This window comes from Manis javanica, chromosome 7, assembly GCF_040802235.1.
Source record: "Manis javanica isolate MJ-LG chromosome 7, MJ_LKY, whole genome shotgun sequence".
Lineage (NCBI taxonomy): Eukaryota > Metazoa > Chordata > Mammalia > Pholidota > Manidae > Manis > Manis javanica.
In genome coordinates, this window is record NC_133162.1 from 41,216,247 (window position 1) to 41,228,955 (window position 12,709).

General features: G+C 39.3%; 1 protein-coding gene across 6 annotated transcripts in view; it reads right to left on the reverse strand.

Annotated features, from left to right (window-relative positions):
• KAT6B (lysine acetyltransferase 6B) overlaps positions 1-12,709 on the reverse strand; it is a 162,988-nt gene that overhangs the window by 100,138 nt on the left and 50,141 nt on the right. The window contains exon 1 of one of the 6 annotated variants that reach the window (XM_073240803.1): positions 35-167. The exons of the other annotated variants lie outside the window; for them this stretch is intronic. The gene's annotated coding sequence lies outside the window, so the exon portion shown is untranslated. Of the gene's footprint in view, positions 1-34; positions 168-12,709 lie in introns of those variants that run through there. 6 annotated transcript variants of the gene reach the window in all.

Consider the following 12,709-nt stretch of genomic DNA (forward strand, 5'->3'; position numbering starts at 1 on the left):
CAAAATGAAGGTGTGGGCAAGGCTGGGTTCTTACCTGGAGCCTCTGGTGAGGAATATACTTCCAAGCTAGTTCAGGTTGTTGACAGGATTCAGTTCTCAATGGCTGTAGAACTGAGGTCTCTGATTCTTTGCTGGTTGCCAGCTGGGGGTCACCTTCAGTTTTTAGAAGCTACGCACATTCCTTGGCACATGTCCCCTCCATCTTCAGAGCTAGCAACAACATGTTGAATTGAATCCTACTCTGCTTCAAACATCTTCTTCTTCTCACTGGCCAGAAAAAACTTGTCTTTAGTGGGCGCATGTGATTAGATGTGCCCACCTGGATATTGTCTCTTTTGCCATAGAAGGTAATATAATCATAGAAGTACCATTTCAGCACATTCACAGGTTCCAACCATTCTCAAAGGGGAGGCATTATACAAAAGGCAAGGGTCAGTGGAGGTCATTCTTAGAATTCTACCTACTACACTGGACCATGGCAAATCCAACAAGATAATGAATGCTACCCTGGGAGGGCTCCTGGAATAGAACCAGCCAGCTTCCTACAGAAGACACCTCATACACCACATGGACTGTCAAAATTCCTATTTGTTTTAAAGCAATTAGGATATTTCCCTATTCCTTTTCCATATCCTCAGCGTGTCAGCATATGCATACATATTTTTAGTTTTTATTTTTCTGAGCTGGAATCTTATCAATGTATTTTAAGTGCAACATTTTCAAAAAATTGAGCAAAAAGCATAAACCAAATACTTACTGGACATCTACTGAGTATGAAGCACTATGTTAAGCACTGTGAAAGATGGAAATACATACAAGTTAACTCCTCTTAAAGAGGCTGATAAATAATGCAAGTCAAAGAGAAGATAATATAAACTGATTAATGATACCATACTCAATATTGGTCAGAAAGCCAAGAATTAATAAAATATTCACACCAAACCGCACAGCTTTTAATATAAGCCTCATAGCCAGAGTATTCTTACAAATGTCACTGGTGACAAGTAGGAATGAAAAACTTTTAAATACTGCCAAAATGATTCTAAATTTTGGGGGTGTTTAATGTACATATAATTTCTGTGTGTAAATGAAAAACTATAAGAGGAAATACACCAAAGTGCTTACTTAGTAAACTATTTGAATATTGGAATTAGAGGAGATTTTAATTGCATTTTTATTCATTTTTTAATTTTCCCATTTTTTCAAATATAACACTTTTATAACCAATAAATGTTTTTATATATATGTTGTTATATGTGTATACATGTGTGTGTATATATATATATATAAACAACATACACACATGCATATATATATATATTGAGCAAATCAGGCCATTTGGTCCAACCAACCCTTCCTTCTAGATAAAACCTGTCCTATGCATAGCCTCTGGCTCTAGAAAACACAGGAAGTTTTGACATGACACAAAAAGATCAGCAGAGACCCTACTGTCTGGAACCTGAACAAGGAAATAATAGGAAAGTACGACCTACAGCTGAAAAGATGCAAGAGAGTTCAAATTAGTAAGGACCACAACAAACTGGGGCAAACAGAAATGATGAGTAAACAGAAGCTATGGGGTAGAGGAAAAGATATGGAATATGGAAAGTGAAGAAGCAAGAGATGAGAGAGCAGAGAACAGAGCAAGCAATGTGCCAAGGAAAGCAAGAACAGAGGCAGACCAGAGAGGATGAGAGGGGAGTGGGTGGGGGGCAGACACTGGACAGAGAGCCAGCGCTGCCATCCAGTTGTCCTGGGGCTCCCTCTGATTTCTAAGAATTTTCCACCCTCCCTTTCTAATAAATGATTTTTCAGTCCTCTCAACCAGAATGAGCCCAACGAAAATGATTTTAAAAACATTACTTCCATAACACTAAAAATTGAAATGAAACACAAGTTTTAAAAGGTCTTCCAAAAGACAATGTATTAATTTAGATTTTTTTACCTCTTCAAATCTAGTTCCTCCCAGAAGCTGCTGGGAATCTGGGAATCTCTGACTCTCCCATCCCCAGCACTCACAAACAGAACAATCCCAGCCAGAAAAGGATTTGCCTATTAGCCACGCTATCTCCACCATGACAGCAGCCTTATCAAATTACAACTGTTTGAACAAGGTCAAGCACTCCGAGTTTAATTCAAAGTGTTTCCAGGTATAATGCTGTCAGGTCAACTTAAACAAGCCAACAGAGGGTTCGAGCCTGATTAAATATTAAAACAGAATCTTTCACATCTGTTTTTACCCAAGGATGAAATTACTGTACATCACTTCAACCAGCTCATTAATACACTATACACACATCTTGCCTCAAAGGTTGCAGGAATATCAATGCTTCAGAGGCCTGCAGTGAAACCTGCCCACAAAGCCAGAAGTGAGGTCACTGCATACTTTACAGGACATCAATACTTCTTTATAAAATGTGAGAGATAATCAGTTAGACATAGACACATTTTAAATTAGAGTATGAAAACCTCCATTAAGTTAAGCCAGTTGCTTTGATCTGGACCTTTTAATCATTCATTCAGTTGGCTTTGATAGGTAACGTGATAGTACACATTGAGCAAAAATTTTGATTCAACAGTAATTATTTTACAAAATGGAGGGTTGTGACATCCAAATAGATGGCTATGGTGATTACATTTTCTAACTTACAAAAAGCACAGATATAAAAGGGACACAAAAATATTTCAAAGCACAAACACTTGGGACTCAGAGCATATACTTTCACAGTGTACTAGGTAAAAGAGCAGTTGAAGATTTCCTATTTTAAAAACTCCTCTAACAAGAATGACTCAGGGACAAACAGCCTAGAATCACGTAGAGTATTTCTCTGTGTTTAACACCCCCACCCTTGAGTCCAGTGAACAATTTTAAAAGGTTTTGCAGTACTACCTACTACATCATAGACGGGACAGCCGCTTTTTGTGGCTGCTGTGTACATTTTCCACCCTCTCCTCTCCTCGAACATCACCCTCTGTTCTTCTCGGAAACCCTACTTCCACTCCCGACCCTAGAAAACTGTCGATCACAGTGTCCTACCTCCTAGCCATATGGATGGGCACATTCCCCCAACTACAGTCCCCAGGCCTCCAGTGACAGTGGCTGGTCTAAGAGGTGGACACATGCCTCAGGTAGGCCATTTCCATATGTGTGCTGTGGGAGAAAGTCTTTGGGGCTGGAATTGCTCACCTAGCAGAATATGTGAGTGGCCCTTTTCCCATCCCCACGGAGAGAGCCAATAAGCAAAACGAGCACATGAACAGAGGGAACAGAGCGATGCAGAGAAACAGCCCTAACCACATCCTCCGAGGAACAGGAGCCTAATCCATCTCTACTTTCTGTTTTAAACGTTAGATGTTTCTAGATAATATTAACATTAGTTAATGTCAGACTTATCTGGGTTTGGATACTGGCAATAACACAAAAATTGCTCTTCTGACCCAAGGGACAACTAAACTCACATTTCCCCTAGGAAATCCTACTCATCTCTCTTTCTGAAGTTCCACAAAACTTCACTTTCTTTATTACCTAGAGATTTTATCTTGTACTGCTTTCTTACTGTTTCATACGTGTAACTGACTTAAGATTTTAAATTCCTTGTGGCTGTATATTTAGAAGAATATATAGGCTGCTTAAATCTAAGATATTTTAAATTAGTTAGTTCAACATGGACTAGGATAAGAATGACAAATTCCAGCTATGTAATATTTGACAAAAAATAACCACACTGGTATTGATGTATTAATTATGGAGTCTGTTTCATTGTGATATTGCCATGCCTCACACATTCAGATTTCTTTTCAGGAAAACAGGTGATCACTTCTTCAGCAGTAGAGGTCAACTTCATACACACAGAGTGAACACAGTGCATAGTGTCCCTGAGTGATAAAACCTTCACAATCTTACACACTTAAGGCTAAGGAAAAGTGATACAAGAACCATATGTTGGATTATGGAGCTTTTCAAATCCACTTAAAATGGTGGTATAGTGTCTAATTTTTCATAGAAATAGCAGGTATTTCCATAAATATATGAAAAATATTTTCTTTCTTTGGATTAACTTACTATAAATAAAGGAATGATTTATGAGATGAAATATCAAAGATTCATTTTCTTCCCCAAATAATTAGACTGGAAAATGAAGGTGACTATAAGTAAAGAACTGTTGAGTGTTCCTTTTTTCTGCTGTAGCACAGTATTAGACAGCATCTCAGGGGGAAAACCACGGGGCAGGGAGATGGGAGACCCAAGCTGGAGTTCTTGCAGTCACCGACTGGCTATGTGAAGATGAAACATACAAGGCACAAAACTTCCCCTGAAAATGTTTTCTTAGCTGCACAATGAGGCTGTAAACCCACTGAGATGAAGCAAAATAAATAAATAAATAAATGTTCATCTGAAAGCAATACACAAACATAAGTTGTTGTCTAGAAAAAATAAACAAGTTAATATCATGTGCTACGTGCAAACATGATCTTTATCCTCTTCCAACTATATAAATGAGAAAACAGAGCTCAAAGAGGTTAATCCTAACTTGCACAAAGCCACAGAGCGGGTACAAGCAGCAGATCTGTTCACAGCCCGCATCCTTGTATCACAGTCCTGCCTCCAGTGACCACAGAACAAGGAAGCTAATACCCCAGATCATGAGGATCTAAATTCTAGGTGGCTTTGTCTGGTTGACAAAGGCATTTTACATTTACTGAGAAGAGAAAGGTCCTATAATAAATACTTCATTATTGTTTTTTACTAAACAAACATATAGCTTATTATTAACAAAGAAAAGGTCCAACAAATATACTTGTAAGTCTGGGGAAAGGAAATCCTGGGTCAAAATACCTCTAAAAACCAAAATCAGTCAAAGGGAGAAATAAAGTTTAAAACCCATTTATTGCTTACAAAATTACAGTTTGGGCCATCTCTCTCTCCCGCTCAAGCAGCCACAATACCACACCCCCGCTGACCTCTCAGGTACAGATAAGTCCTCTGTTGCCCAGGTAATCACCCATTATATGGAGATGAACTTCTCCACCCCTGAGGAAAGATGCAAATGCACTAAAGCCACACTTCTTTCCACCTCTGAACGCCTATTGATATGCAGATATACTAAAGCCAAGCGAGATATTCTGGAAATGTTACAATTTTACCCACAATACATAAGGGTCTTCTGTGATTTGATGAAAATAAAGGGTGTGTTTGCTATGCTTGGTATGGTTAAAAAGCTAATTTAACAAGGCAAAAATATCTGCAACTGAACTATAGTTAATTTCCTATGGAGTTCTCAAAGTTCTAAGAAACAAAATAGCTCCCATATTTTCCATTTTCAGAACCAAAACAGCAACACAGATCTCTGCTCATAGGTTCATAGTGTTCATTTACTGAATGTAAACTGTGACAAATACATTTAAATTTTTAACAGAATGTAGTTTTTATAGAAATGCTGAAACTTCCTGACTACTGATTTCAGTCATGATGCAAGTTGAAATCACTTAGATATCAAGTCCATCTTGGATGAAGTTAGCTCTTAAGACACAAAATAGATGCTAGCCACATCTTTTAGGTTCTGTAGGATGCACACAAGCAACAGAAAAAAGAAAATCTACAGGTACTCATCACCTAAGAGATTTTCCCTGCCCTCCAGGCTTAATGGAAGTAAAAGGAATTTATCACAATGGACTAAGGGGAAGAAGTACTCCTGAGGGCCACCGCAGAGCCAGAGGAGCGGCAACACAAAGGCTTGGGCCCCCACTGTAGGGGCACTACTCCAGGTACACAGTCAGATTATCTCTGGTACAGACATTTCAGGTGGTGCTGGGGTGAGGGGTGAGGAGGAGGAAGGACTCCTGGGGTGAACGCCAGAGAGCATGTCTGTGCCTGGGCTTGTTTCACGGGTGGAGAAGGATGCAGGATTATAATCAAAGCATCTTGAATACTTAGGAAAAAGGCTTTTCAAATCTTAAACCATTAAGTTTAAACAGTAATAGTTAACAAAATACAAAGGAATTTGTTTAACAGAAAATAGAATTCCAATATAGCACAATCTTATACCACACACAAACTCACACTTGAATGATATAATCGAGTAAACCATACTAAATGTAAAGTCAATAAATCCCTTTTTGATTGTTGAGCCCCTCCACAACCAACAAACAAGACTACATGGAATTTAAAGACGGAAATTAATCTTCATAATACTATGGTTCAATACTGATCTACAGTGAAATAATTTGGGCATTAGTAGAGTTACTTGGAACAAGATTTAAAGCAGCGGAATTCATTAAGCAACCTCTCAAAAGGATCATTTCCTCTAATTATTGCTTTTATAACAGAAGACAAAGGCAATCCAATGTAAGTTCATAAAATCTACAATTAGCTGCCAAAATCTTACCAGATAAAATTAGAAGAAAAAGGATATTTAGAAGCACAATTGGTAAAAAGTTCTGTTATACTTTAAAAAGGCACTTGCTCTTTCTTTCTACCTCTAATCATTTAAAGTAGACACACTATGAGCCAGATATTATGGTAGGACCACAGGAATAAAGGAATAAAAAGACAAGACCAAGCTGGGTGCTCCAGAAACTTACAGTGCTAGGGTGGAGGAGAGAAGAGCTTTAAAAATCCTCACAATACCCCCGAACAAGTGTTCTAACCTGGGCTATAAGTAAGAAGCAATGGAAAAGGAAGCTGCTGCCTGCCCTGACTGACTGGAAAATCTCATGTCAGCTGAGTCTTAAAGGAAAGGCGAATGAGCCTGAAAAACAAGGTAAAACAAAAGGGCAAGTAAAGCACTTCATATTCCACACAAAGGCAACAAGAGCACGTGAAAGGACACAAAAGGATGAAACAGAATTCCTTCAGGAAATCTTTAGATGAGGGAGGGAGGGGTGATGGGGTGCCCAAAGCTCAAAAGATTGATGGGAACAAGATTACAGAAGAAGAGCATTTTAGTCAAACTATGGAATTAATTCAAGCTTTATGCCTTCCTCAGTGGGACCTTTTGGAAAGATACTGAAGACTTGCTCAAAAACCAAATAATCTGATTTAAAAATAGGCAATGGACTTGAGTAGACATTTCTTCAAAGTTACACAAATGGCCAGCCTGTATATGAAAAAATACTCAATATCACCAATAATTAGAGAAGTGCACATTAAAACCACAATGGGAAATTCCCTCACACACCTCAGGATGGCCACTATCAAATGAACAGAAAATAACAAGTGTTGACAAGGATGTGGAGAAATCAGAACTCTTGTGCACTGTTGATAGAAATATAAAATGGTACGGCTATTATAGAAACAGTATGCAGGTTCCTCAAAAAATTAAAAATAGAATTATCATATAATCAAGCAATTCCACTTTTGAGTATTTATCCAAAATAACTGAAAACAGAATCTCAAAGAGATATTTGCACACCCATGTTCATTGCAGCACTATTCACAATAGCCAAGAAGTGGAATGTCCATCACTGGATGAGTGAGTTAAGAAAAATGTGGTATAGTGGTATACACACACAATGGAATGTTATTCAGCCTTAAAAAAGGAGGCAGTCCTGTCACATGCTACAATATGAATGAACCTTGTGGATATTATGCTAAATGCAGCCACGAAAAGGCAAATATTGCATTGCATGATTCCACTTATATGAAGTATCAAACTCTTAGAAAGCAAAATAGTAGCTGCCAAGGCTTTGGGGGGAGGAGGAAAAGGGAAGGAGGAATTAGCGTTTAATGGGTATTGAGTTTGTTTTACAAGATGAAAAGTATTAGAGATCTGTTGTACAACAACATGCATATAGTTATATCACACTACACACTTTCAAATGTACTGTACCACTTACTTTACACTTTAAAAATGGTTAAGATGGTTTTTTTAACATTATGTTTTTCACCAATATAAAATAAATAAACCAGTAACAACAAAAGCAGACAATTTCAATAAAGGCTGCATCATACTGGGACATGACCTGAATTAGGTTATCCTGAGTTAGTACATTTACAGTACTCAATTTTTAGTGAAATTTCAACTTCCTCAGATGACACAGTAACTGCTGGCAAGCTGGATGCCTGAAATGTTTGCTTGAAATCTGGGGGGCACAAAATAAATGAAAATACGCTTAATTATACAACCCAGCTCTAGTCCACCAGTGCTGAGACTGTTGCTTGTGGACTCATGGAAGGATTTTTCAGGATTCAATAACTTAGAACCACTGATTTGTAGCTAGGGTTTAAAAAAAGAAATCTTTATTTTAAATAAAGCCCAAATGTCAGGAACCAAAAAGTCCAATCTAGTCTATGACAAAACCAGTTTCACCCAATGGAAAATTTTTCCCCTGAGGCCAGCAATGAAGGGGGCCAGGGAGTGGGGATGCATTGAAAAGAGGTAAATGTGAGGAAAAGGAAAGGTAAGTCTATCCCTCTTATCTGCGGTCCTCTGGTCTAGGAAACACCTGCCAATTGCAGTAGTCCAAATGCCAGCTCTCTCTAGTGAGACCCCTTTGCTAGGGCTCCATGGTTGCCTGATGCCAGTAAAGGGGCCCTTTGGTCCATCTCTCACAGCCTCTTCTCAGTTCCTGTCCCTGTGGTTCACCCACAGCCTCTTTCTGCTAGGGTCCTATCCTTGGCGGGAAGTGGGCTTTCAAGATGACTTACAGCTGCTGCCCTCCAGGCAGACCTCCTGGCTAGCGAAAAATGTCAAGGATTCACTGCCCCTTCTCTATGCACTGCCACCACCTCCACCACCACCAACCTGGGGTAGCTCCAGCCGCGTGGCTCCTTTCAGGAGACAGGAAGACATCCCTCATGCTCACAGGCATCTCTGAACTCCAGGAGAAGCACACTACACTCTCTGAGGAACTCTCTTTGGTATTCCATTCTAATCCCAGGGCAGCACCTGGCTAATGACTGCAGTTCAGTAAGAAGTCATTCTCCTCTTAAGCAATCAGTCCCAATCTCTGCACTGTTTTCCTGGGGCCTCTCTCTAATTATTGGGGGCAAGATAGACAGAGGGAAACTCACTGTCCCCAGAGAAGAATACTCTCTACTCCTAGGAGTTCCTTGCATGGAATCCATTCTAGTCTTCCTGAAGCCGACTGGGCTAGAGGGTGGAGTGAATTAATAGTTTCTAGACCCACTTGGCCACCTCTTGACAAGCTCTGTGATGGATGCTTTCAGAATCTCTCTTCAGACTGTGCGGCTACTTTCCACTTACGGGCAGCTTTGGGGCACTGGTCAAAATTTTAGACAACAGGAAAACTCCCATTTAACTCACTGTATATATCTGCACAGTAACCTGATAGAAAAATAATAAGGATAGTATCAAACTGAGGTACTCTGTTATGAGGTGCCCTAGGTACCTCCATGAGGTCTAAAATTCCTCGGAGGACAGTTTGCAACTCAACTCCATTAAATATTAAGACAACTGCACAAATAGCACTATTGCAAAGGAAAAAATGTCAAGACTACTGAACCCAAACTGCTGACGGGTGTAGTGTCACCATGCAATAACCTGAACTGTCACCCAGTGCTCAAGGTTCTGAGTATGTACACAACAGGCAGTTAGAGGTATCAGGGCAAAATGTACAAAAGAAAAGACTAAGCTCACCTATATTAACACCAATGTGTCCACTAGGAAAATTCAAGAAGGAAATCTTGATAACTTTAGTAACTTGATTACCACTACTAACTGTCCCTGCACTGTGTAACATTCTCTCTAGATTCAAACTGAGAAAGCTTGAGCCTAAGGAGTGAATCCACAGGCCCTGTCACTTCTAGGAGACAAGAACAGGAAATGGCCATGTGACCTGCACTGACTTCCAAGCAGAAGGTAAATCCCAGCTCAGCTCACCAGTGGGCAACCTATAATGGAGAACAAATGCGCATCACACATTACCTATTGTCCTCCTAAAAGAACCCAGAATGTTAAGCCAAAACAACACTCGCACTTTAAACAATGTTATTTCTGCCAGACCACATTACCTGCCCATATCATCCTGACTTAAAAAATTATAAAAGCATATCACTACGACAACTTGCCATCATCAGTCAGAGCCAACAAAAAATGAAAGCTCCCTGAAGGGCTAAAATCATTACTACAAAGACGCCAAGAGATTATTTAATTTGTTATGTCATATCATGTTACTTATCATGTTTAAATTTGTAAATTGTTGCTTATTAAAAAATTCATCTACTATAATAATAAATAATGCATGTTGTGACATGTTAGTGAAATTATTACTTTCTAAAGCACCACAGACACACAGAGGAAGACACACTTCAGCACAATTCCTTGCACCCTTTAGGAAAAAATAAGAGGATCTGATTAAGTTACACTGTGGCAGAAAAGGCAAGAGTTGCTAGCACCTTTCCCTATCACAAACTGACTAATTTTCAGATTCCTAAGGTCAGCTTAGCTCAGCAAGGCACTTGGGGAGCCCAAACCAGAATCCAGAAATTGACTGGAGGTTTCCTGCCAAATGCAGAGCTTGGAGCAGCAGCCACAGCTAACACCTGGTTGAGCTGGCAGTGGAAAGGTGGCCAGGTTTAAAAGAAAGGCTGTAAGGAATTGCCAGGGCAAGAGTGCAGGCTGCGTCTGCTCTCCTGGCAAAGGTAACAAGGATCACAGCCTTGCCCAAACCATATTCACCCATTTTCATCTCCCACTAATCTTCCTCTGTAAATCTTTCATGTTGAATTTCACCACTTCATACAGGGCTCAGTTCTTTGCTTTCACTGGATGGGAAAAAATACTAGGGTCTCCTATGATCTTTTAAGAAAGTGAAGTAGTTATTTGCAAATGCTGGCAGGCAGACAGTAAAAACAATTTTGTAGCGTAAATGTAATTTTGAAATCAACCATTTACATGCCAAAAAACTCCTGTGCTCTACATACTTTTAAGACAAGATTTAAACGTATTTCATAAAACCCTTAGAAAATAAACTTCGCTGAATTTTAAAAAATCAAATCAGTGATGGTGCAAAAATACTTGGTTACCAAAAGATAAAACATGAGCCTACTGAATCAAGGTCAAACTCCTAAACCTGACATTCTCAGCTCTTCATGATCTAGCCAGAACTTACCTTTTAAAATCTTATTTCCTACTGCTTCTCTTTTATATATACCTGTTCTATATGCCTGTCCACATGCCTGTACCAAGGAAGCTGCACTGCTCACAGCTCCTAATATTCTCCTTTATGCCTTTTCTTGCATGGTAAGACCTCCTTCCTTTCCTTCTGTATCCCTCCTTAAAAATCAGAGGTCCAAGATCTTCCAGCCCAGATGATATCTTGGCCAAGAAGTCTTCCTGGATTTCTCAGGGAGTGTGCTGTCCTTCCTCTGGCTACTGGAGCCCTGGCTGTCTTCTTACAATGAACTACACTCTGTACCTTTTTAACAGTCATCTTTGTTCATAGCATCACTACTAAACTCTGTGTTTATCTTCACAACGTAGCTTTTAAGCATGGAGATATACCTGCACTATGCCCAGTTTACATAAAAGGATTCCCCCTCTGGCCAGGTCTGCAGAGCAGAGCAGACACAGCCTCCACCTATAGCAGGTCATCTCCTGCCTTGTTACACTCCTCAGATGTAAAAGCCCACTTTCCCATTAGCGCTTGGTTCTCTACCCAGACAATGCATTTGCCTCTCAATGGCACTGGGTAATGCTCCTGGGTCTGACATATTTTCTGCCTCACCATCCGATTCCCTTATCCTAACACAGTGGATGGGACACCACTGATCAGACTAGCCCCAGAGACCCCCCAAACTGGTGGGTCTCTGCTGCTGGATGGGTAACCCTGCAGCAATTACCCCTGGCTAATCTGGAGCCTACTGTCGACTGAGACCTTCGTCTTCTTCACATAGACAGTAAAGGTTACAAGAGAGCAACTGGCACTGGGCTCTGGAGTCCTGCTCTGCCCTTTGGGCCCTCACACACTTCTCTCCCATTGAATCGTCACAGCTACTCACTTTTTAATGGAGCTAAACAATATCTCAGCCATCCAGGACTTAAGTTCTCAGATGAAGCTGAGTATCAAGTATAATGGCAGAGGTAGAGAAATGGCTCAGATAACAAGATACCCAGGCAACTCTATCTCCTCAGATATATATAATTTTTCATTACACAATGAGTGAATATATTTTCATTGTTTAAAAAAATTCAAATAATAGACATGACAAAGATGTAGTCTTTACTGACACTTCCTCAATCCCATCCCATTCCTCCCTACAGTCCTTTATCAATGTATTTATGTAACATCTTTCATTAAACCTAAGATTTTATCACTTATAATATGTATTATACTCCACCAAGAAAGAAAAAATATACTATGTCACCAATTGCTAGGTACACTAATCTCAGAAATGTTAAAATGTTAAAGGCATGTTTTAGAATCCATTAAATTCATCTAGAATCAAAATGAATTAATTTTATATGGAGATTTCATATGCACAATACACAAAGAATCTATAAAATGCAATACATATAAACATATAGATATATAAACATATAGATATAGTTTTGAGGAGTTTTTTATATAAATGTGATAATTTTGTATTTTATTTTTCTCACTAAAAAATGTATCTGGGGGAGTTTCCCACACCAGTTGTACATAGATCTACTATACCTTTTTAGCTGCTGCATAATATTCCATATGCCAGTTGTACCACTGTGCACTTATTCTAATATTTTAGTATTACTAAAAATGATGGGAGTGT